Consider the following 8,916-nt stretch of genomic DNA (forward strand, 5'->3'; position numbering starts at 1 on the left):
TACAGTGCTTGGTGTCTGAGCAACCTATCACCAGGCTTAGGCACTGTTACATTGTTGGGAGTTGAGAAACATTGCCTAGAGCACTGCTTCAGCCTACCGGAAAGTTGGAGCTTCCCTAGAGCACTGCTTCAGCCTACCAGAAAAATGGTTCTTCCCTAGAGCACTGCTTCTGACTCTGGGAAAGCTGGAGCTTCTCTAGAGCACTGCTTCAGCCTCCCAGGAAGGCTGGAGCTTCCCTAAAGCACTGCTTCAGCCTACCAGAAAGATGGAGCTTCCCTAGAGCACTGCTTCAGCCTCCCAGGAAGGCTGGAGCTTCCCTAGAGCACTGCTTCAGCCTACTAGAAAGTTGGAGCTTCCCTAGAGCACTGCTTCAGCCTACCGGAAAGATGGAGCTTCCCTAGAGCACTGCTTCAGCCTCCCAGGAAGGCTGGAGCTTCCCTAGAGCACTGCTTCAGCCTACTGGAAAAATGGTTCTTCCCTAGAGCACTTCTTCAGCCAATCGGAAAGATGGAGCTTCTGTGTACTAGGTACATTACAGTGATTAGTGTCTGAGCAACCTATTACCAAGCTTAGGCACTGTTACATTGTTGGGAGGAAGAGTATTAGGAGCTGTAATGCCCTGTACACACGGTCGGACATTGATCGGACATTCCGACAACAAAATCCATTGATTTTTTCCGATGGATGTTGGCTCAAACTTGTCTTGCATACACACGGTCACACAAAGTTGTCGGAAAACACGATAGTTCTGAACGCGGTGACGTAAAACACGTATGTCAGGACTATAAACGGGGCAGTAGCCAATAGCTTTCTTCTCTTAATTTATTCTGAGCATGCGTGGCACTTTGTGCGTCGGATTTGTGTACACACGATCGGAATTTCCGACAACGGATTTTGTTGTCGGAAAATTTTAAAGCAAGCTCTCAAACTTTGTGTGTCGGAAATTCCGATGGAAAATGTATGATGGAGCCCACACACGGTCGGAATTTCCGACAACAAGGTCCTATCACACATTTTCCTTCGGAAAATCTGACCATGTGTGCAGGGCATAAGAGTTCACTAGATGATATGAACCTCTGGATTTCTGACTCTTTTATTTACTATTAAAATAAAAAGAATAATAATAATTATAATATATTTTTGGAAAAATTATTTGCAGACGAGCACTTATGAGAAATGAGATTATTGCAAATGATTGTTTAGTGTACAAAGCAACTAAAATCTAAAAAAATATAATTTAGTGTATGCAGCGCTTTAAGAGTGTGTCGGAGATCTTATGTCGTGTACGCACGGCCGGACTTTTCGACCAAACTTGTCCGACGGAACAAATCCGTCTGACAATTCGACTGTGTGTGGGCTTCATTGGACCTGCAGTGGACTTTTTCTGTCGAAAATGTGACGGACTTTAGATTTAGAACATGTTTCAAATCTGTCCAACGGACTCGAGTCTGGTCGAAAAATCCGTTCGTCTGTATGCTAGAAAACCGACGCTAGGGCAGCTATTGGCTACTGGCTATGAACTTCCTTATTCTAGTCCGGTCGTACGTCATCACGGTCAAATCCGTCGGACTTTGGTGTGATTGTGTGTAGACAAGTCCGATTCGACGGAAGTCCATCGAAAAGTCAGTCGAAAGTCCGTCGAAAAGTCCGACGTGATTCAGTCCGTCGAACGTCCGGTCGTGTGTACACAGCATTATTGATCTGAAACCTGGGGCCCACCTTTTTTTAAAATCTTGAGTTACACAGAGCATGTTAATCCTTGGTCTATCACTTCCCACCTCCCTCGCCTTACCATCCATCCTTTAGTTTAATGAGGCAAGAAAGTGGGATTGGGATGGGCTGGATTATGACTTTCTCAGCTAAAGTCAACATTGGCATAAAAAATGTTTCTTTTGTTTTGGGGCTGCAGGATTCTTGGGCACACATCTGCTCACCTCTTTTTAGCAGTCTCTTGGCAAAAAAGCCCTGCAAGGCCCAATGCCCACCTGTGGTCCCAAAGCTCTCTTATGAGATTGAGACGATGGAAGAAATTCAGGAAAAAGAATGGTGGAGAGCCACAAACTCTAGTTCTCCAATCCCCGTTGTACTGCTCAGAGGGTGGAAAAGTGAAAATCAGTGGGTCAGGGAGGAGCCCTTTAAAAGCACTGTCACTTTGCCCTTTCAGAAAATTTACTTAGCTTGAAAAAGAAAACTAACTGAGCCACCACATCTAAGGACTGGTAGACTGCAATATATATCAATTTTGATCTTAGGTTTATATATTGTTTGATATGTAATAGAGGAAACATGCCTTTTAGTTTTAGTTTTGGATAAAATGTTAAGAGTATTACACATCTGCCAGGTTTGTATTGTCATCTGTGCCCCAATTAGAAGCATTTACTCTATTTGTCATAGTGACCATTAGCACCTGGACTGAAAGTGATGGGGAAAAAAAAAACATTTTGATTTCGGCAGGACAGGAAGAGAGGAGAAATCTTCCAGTGCTCCCCCTATCTTTGGAGAGATTTACTCTCACTTTTTGCAGTAGGTAAAAGGAAATCTCCCCAATAGGAAACAGGTGCTATTTTAACAATTCCTGACTCTAAATAAGAAACAAAAGGTTTGTGTTTAACTGCTTTCTAGGTGCATTTTTAGGACACGTTTCATACATCTTTTCCAGCCACCATTACTGGCAATTGTCAGCTGTCAAAATGACAGTCAGTAATCCCGTTGTATTGCACATCAGGAGTGACTGTTAAAATGACATTTGTAGTTAGTCTGTAAGTGTTACTAAGCAAATACAATCTACATAGTGACTTGGTTAAATTGATGATAGGCAACTCCTATCCTCATATTGATTAGTGGTTCCAAATTAATAATAACTACTGCAGTAGGGAACAGACACAAAAGATACACTCCGCATCTTTCCAAATAACTGTTCTGCCTTATTATGACACAATTGAAGGTTTTTATACACATGATTACGTAGGTATCACATTATTATTACAATTGTACGTTTATGGTAACAAGGGGCGTTACATAGGCAGGCTAATTCTAATCAGGACTCGAAAGAATGTAAACATTTATTGAAAACATTATTAGTACTATGTACACAGTGAGGGCAGTGTGCAATACATACAAAATAGAATACAATTATATACAGAACGTACAAATTTCCATTACAATAGTTACATAGTCAGGTTGAAAAAAGTCACAAGTCCATCTAGTTCAACAAATATAAAAAAAAAAACTCATACAATCCCATATACCCAATCCTTCACCCACAGTTGATCCAGAGGAAGGCGAAAAACCCCAGCAACGTATGATCCAATTTGCTACAGCAGGGGAAAAAATTCCTTCCTGATCCCCAAAAGGCAATCAGATTTTCCCTGGATCAACTTTACCTATAAATGTTAGTACCCAGTTAAATTATGTACATTTAGGAAAGAATCCAGGCCTTTTTTAAAGCAATCTACCAAGCTGGCCAGAACCACCTCTGGAGGGAGTCTATTCCACATTTTCACAGCTCTTACTGTGAAGAAATCTTTCCATATTTGGAGATTAAATCTGTTTTCCTCTAGACGTAAAGAGTGCCCCCTTGTCCTCTGTGATGAACTTAAAGTGAATAACTCAACACCAAGTTCACTATATGGACCTATTATGTATTTGTACATGTTGATCATATCTCCCTTAATCTCCTCTTCTCAAGAGAGAATGAATTCAGTTCCTCTAATCTTTCCTCATAGCTGAGCTCCTCCATGCCTCTTACCAGTTTGGTTGCCCTTCTCTGCACTTTCTCCAGTTCCCTGATATCCTTTTTGTGAACTGGTGCCCAAAACTGAACTGCATATTCCAGATGAGGTCTTGTTAATGATTTGTGCAGGGGCAAAATGATATCTCTATCTCTGGAGTCCTTGCTGAGCTCACCTTACCACCCCCAGACTAATGGTCTCTGCAAGCGCTTTAACGGGACCCTCAAGCAGATGCTGAGGACCTTTTCGGACGCTTGCAGAGGCTGGGAGAGATTCCTGGCTCACCTGTTATTTGGTACCCCAGGAATCTTCTGGGTTCTCTCCCTTCGAGTTACGATATGGGAGAAGGGTCCACGGACCCCTCGATCTCATTAGAGGACACTGGGAGGGAGAGGCATAGCAGGAGGGGACCCCCATAGTGCCCTATGTTCTGGAACTCAGGGACTGCATGGAGCAACTCTCTCTGATGGTAAGGGAGAATCTCCAGGCGGCCCAGGGGAGACAGAGGAGATGGTACGATCGGGGGGGCCCAACAGCATATCTCTCTCTCTCTGGAGTCCATACCTCTCTTCATACAAGAAAAGATTTAGCTTGCTTTGGAAACCGCAGCTTGTATTGCATGCTACTATTGAGCTTATGATCTACCAAAACCCTCAGATTCTTCTCCACCATTGATTCCCCCAGTTGTACTCCCACTAGTATGTATGATGCATGCATAACTTTACATTTATCAACATTAAACCCCATTTGTCACTTAGTTACCAAATTAAACAGTACATTGAGGTCGGCTTGTAAATTGGAGACATCCTGTAAGGACGTTATTCCACTGCATAGCTTGGTATCATCTGTAAACACTGAAATAGTACTTTTAATCCCAGACCCAATATTATTTATAAAGATATTAAAAAGTAAGGGTCCCGACACTGAACCTTGGGGTACACCACTGATAACCTTAGACCATTCAGAGTAAGAATCATTAACCACTACTCTCTGAATTCTGTCTTCTAGCCAGTTTTCTATCCATTTACAAACTGATCTTTCCAAGCCTGTAGACTTTACCTTTCTTGTATACTTTTGTATGACAACTTCTGTCTTTCATGAATCCATGCTGTCTGTTGCTTAAAATATGTTTTTCCAGCAAGAAGTCGTCTATGTGGTCTTTTATTAAACTCTCCAGTATCTTCCCGACTATAGAAGTTAAACGAACAGCTCTATAGTTACTTGGTAAAGACTTTGATCCCTTTTTAAATATGGGCACCACATTGGCCCTACACCAATTCCAGTCATTAACCGCTTGCTGACCAGCGCTCGCCGATGTACGTTGGCAGAATGGCGCTGGTAGGCAAAAGGGCATACAGGTGCATCCCCTTTAAGAAGCGGTGTCGCAGGCGCGTGACCGCGGGTCCCGCGGACTCGATGTCTGCCAGGTGTCTGTGATCGTGTCATGGAGAGGTAGAACAGGGAAATGCTTTTGTAAACAAAGCATTTCCCCGTTCTGCCTAGTGACAGGACAGAGATCACAGCTCTCTCTTATCGAGATCACTGTCCTGTGAGTTGAAGTCCATCCCCCTAATAGTTAGAATCACTCCCTAGGACACATTAACCCTTTCACTGCCCCCTAGTGGTTAACCCCTTCACTGCCAGTGTCATTTACACAGTAATCAGTGCATTTTTATAGCATCGATCGCTGTATAAATGACAATGGTCCCAAAATAGTGCCCACCATAATGACGCAATCCCAATAAAAATCGCAGATCGCCGTCATTACTACCAAAACAAAAAAAAATAAATAAAAATGCCAAAAAACTATCCCTTATTTTGTAGGTGCAATAAATTTTGTGCAAACCAATCAATATACGCTTAAGAATACATATCGGCCTAAACTGAGGAAAAAAATTGTTTTTTTATATATTTTTGGGGGATATTTATTATAGCAAAAAGTAAAAAATAATGTGTTTTTTTCAAAATTGTCATTATTCTTTTGTTTAAAGAGCAAAATATAAAAACCACAGAGGCAAACAAATACCACCAAAACAAAGCTCTATTTGTGGGAAAAAAAGGACGTCAATTTTGTTTGGGTATAACGTCGCACAACCGTGCAATTGTCAGTTAAAGCGACGCAGTGCCGAATCGCAAAAAGTGCTCTAGTCAGGAAGGGGGTAAAATCCGCCGGGGCTGAAGTAGTTAAAGAGACCCTAAAAATTAGAAACCATGGCTTTGAAATGACAGAGCTCAATTCTTTTGGGATCCGTGGGTGAATGCCATCTGGTCCAGGTGCTTTATCCACCTTTATTCTGTCTATTTTGTAAAGGGCGTACATGCTTATACCTGACCTTTTTACTATTAATATATTTGAAGAATTTTTGGGGGTTTGTCCTACTATCTTTTGCAATCTGCTGTTTATTTTGAATTTTTGCATCCTTTATTTCCTTTTTACATATTCTATTAAATCCTTTGTAACATTTAAACGATGATAGTGTTCCTTCATTTGTATATTTTTAAAAGCTCTTTTTTTATTATTTATAGCTTTTTTAACTTTGGCCATGAGCCACATAGGTTTTATCTTTAGCCTTTTATACGTAACAATGTAATTGCTTTGCATATCTTTTGTTTCATTGTATTTACCATTTCATTTATATTTAGATTGAAGGTATGGCATCACTTAAAGAAACATTACAAGTTAATATTTTTTAATAAAATATATTTGTATTTAATAGCTTGTTAACACTTAGTTAACCACAATTAGCCTTAATTAGCTCTTTCTTCCCCTTCTCTCCCTTGCTATTATTTTTCTGCTGATTTGCTTTTTTGTATTAATTATGTTATTTTTAGTTTTCCTTTAGTTTGTTACTTTTTTTCTGTGTCACATAACAAGAAAATGTGCAAATTTTTTTTACAATAAAACTACTTTTTTAAATTAACTCTGCAGTGTGTGCTACTAGAAGTGAGAGTAGGCAAACTTAGTCTGGGCCAGGGATAAACCTGAGTCAGGGTCAGGGTTATTAGAGGCCAGGGCTGGATGACTCATCCAGGCAGCTCTCTGGTGCCCCCCCATTTCTAGAATGTTGGAGAACATTCTGGAATTTAGTGGGCGGAAGTTAGGAGGGGTTCATTGAATATTTAGGGGCCCTTAGCCAATCCCCAGGTTGGGGGCCTGGCAAGAAACTAAGGAGCCCTTAAATAGACATGAGCCAAGCCAGCAGGGGAGTTGGGTGGAAGATGGAGAAGCAGTGCTGAGGAGAGTCTGTCGGTGGCCCCTGAGAGACCCCTGCCAGGAAGGGGTTTTACCTCAGGCTGGAGCACTGGAGGCTGGCCTGGAAGGATCCCACCACAGGAGGCAGTGGGAAGGACGCTAACCGGAGAGGCAGCAGAGAAAGCAAGGAGAGACAGTGAGTGAGTCTTCATCTAACCTTGCCCTGGGGAGTCTCCATGTGTGTATCAGTTGGGAAGACTGGGTAGAGAAAGCTGCCAGGTGGGCTGATGGCAGCCAGGTGGGCTAGCATTTCTGCAAGCAGTAGAACTGGGATCAGTATCTACGGAGAGGCAGAAGGTTGTGTGAGATGCTGTTCACTCCACATGTACTATTTTACCAAGGGACTACAAGTTCCTAGCCTGTAATGGGCTGTTGCCGAACTAACTAGAGATTGTTAGGTCCCCCAGGAGTGAACCAGCAGGAGCTGTACATTTGAACCATGTTTGTGCAGGTGGAAGGAAGGAGAGGAATCTGTAAATAGGTAGGAAGTTGTCCCTGGTTTTGATTGTTGGACATTTTCAAGTTGGACATCTCATAATCCCTTTCCCCATCAAAGTTGTCATCCCCTAATAAAACAAGGAAAACAAGCCAAAGGTCTGATCACTGTGTCTGGATGCAAGAAGGAAATTCTGTGTGACTGGCTGTGCAGTAGTGGGGAACCCTGACATCAGCAACCCCTACAGGGGTAATGCTACACTTTGTTATCTTAACTGCTAGCCGACCAGCCGCCGCAGTTATACTGCGGCAGGTTGGCACGGCTGCACAAAACGGCGTAGCTGTACGTTGCTCCTTTAAGACGTCATAGCAGCATGTCCCCAGAGCCAATGCGTATGCCCAGCGGACGCGATGTCCACCGGACACCTGCGATCGCTCGTGGCAGAACGAGAACGGGGTTGTTTATGTGTAAACACACAAATCCTGTTCTCTCAGGGGAGAGGGGACAGATTGTGTGTTCATACTAAGTATGAACACTGATCGGTCTCCCCCCTAGTCAGTCCCATCCCCCTACAGTTAGAACCCACCTAGGGAACACAGTTAACCCCTTGAGTGCCTCCTAGTGTTAACCCCTTTCCTGCCAGTGACATTTATACAGTAATCAGTGGCTATTTTTAGCTCTGATCACTGTATAAATGTCAATGGTCCCAAAATAGTGTCAAAAGTATCCGATCTGTCCACCGCAATGTCACAGTCCTGATAAAAATCGCAGATCGCTGCCATTACTAGTAAAAAAAATAATAATAAAAATTACATAAATCTATCCCCTATTTTGTAGACGCTATAACTTTTGTGCAAACCAATCAATATACACTTATTGCGATTTTTTAAATCAAAAATATGTAGAAGAATAGAAGAATATATATTGGCCTAAACTGATGAAGAAATTCGTTTTTTTTGGGGGGGGTAGGGTTTTGGATATTTATTATAGCAAAAAGTACAAAATATTGTGTTTTTTTCAAAATGTTCGGTCTTTTTTTGTTAGCGCAAAAAATAAAAAACACAGAGGTGATCAAAAACCACCAAAAGAAAGCTCTATTTGTGGGGGAAAAAAGACTAAAATTCTGTTTGGGTACAACGTCGCATGACCACGCAATTGTCAGTTAAAGCGACGCAGTGGCGTATCGCAAAAAATGGCCTGGTCAGGAAGGGGGCAAATCCTTCCGGGGCTGAAGTGGTTAAGTAATGACACAGTTATCATGAAATAAACATTCCGATTGGGAAAATTTTAAAAATTGCTCCAGTCCATAAGGGATCTACAGATACAAGAGCTTAAGTGGTTAGACACACTTTACATAGTGGTAACAGTGCAGTCTTACCTTTCTGGGATCAGTGTGTGTGCTATTATTCACTCAAATACTTTCCTTGTCAGAGCTGAAATGCCATTGACATTTTTGATTGAGCTCACAGCTGATAGTTGACAACTTGTCTAGCCTG

Source organism: Aquarana catesbeiana, linkage group LG02 (genome assembly GCF_042186555.1).
Source record: "Aquarana catesbeiana isolate 2022-GZ linkage group LG02, ASM4218655v1, whole genome shotgun sequence".
Taxonomy (NCBI): domain Eukaryota; kingdom Metazoa; phylum Chordata; class Amphibia; order Anura; family Ranidae; genus Aquarana; species Aquarana catesbeiana.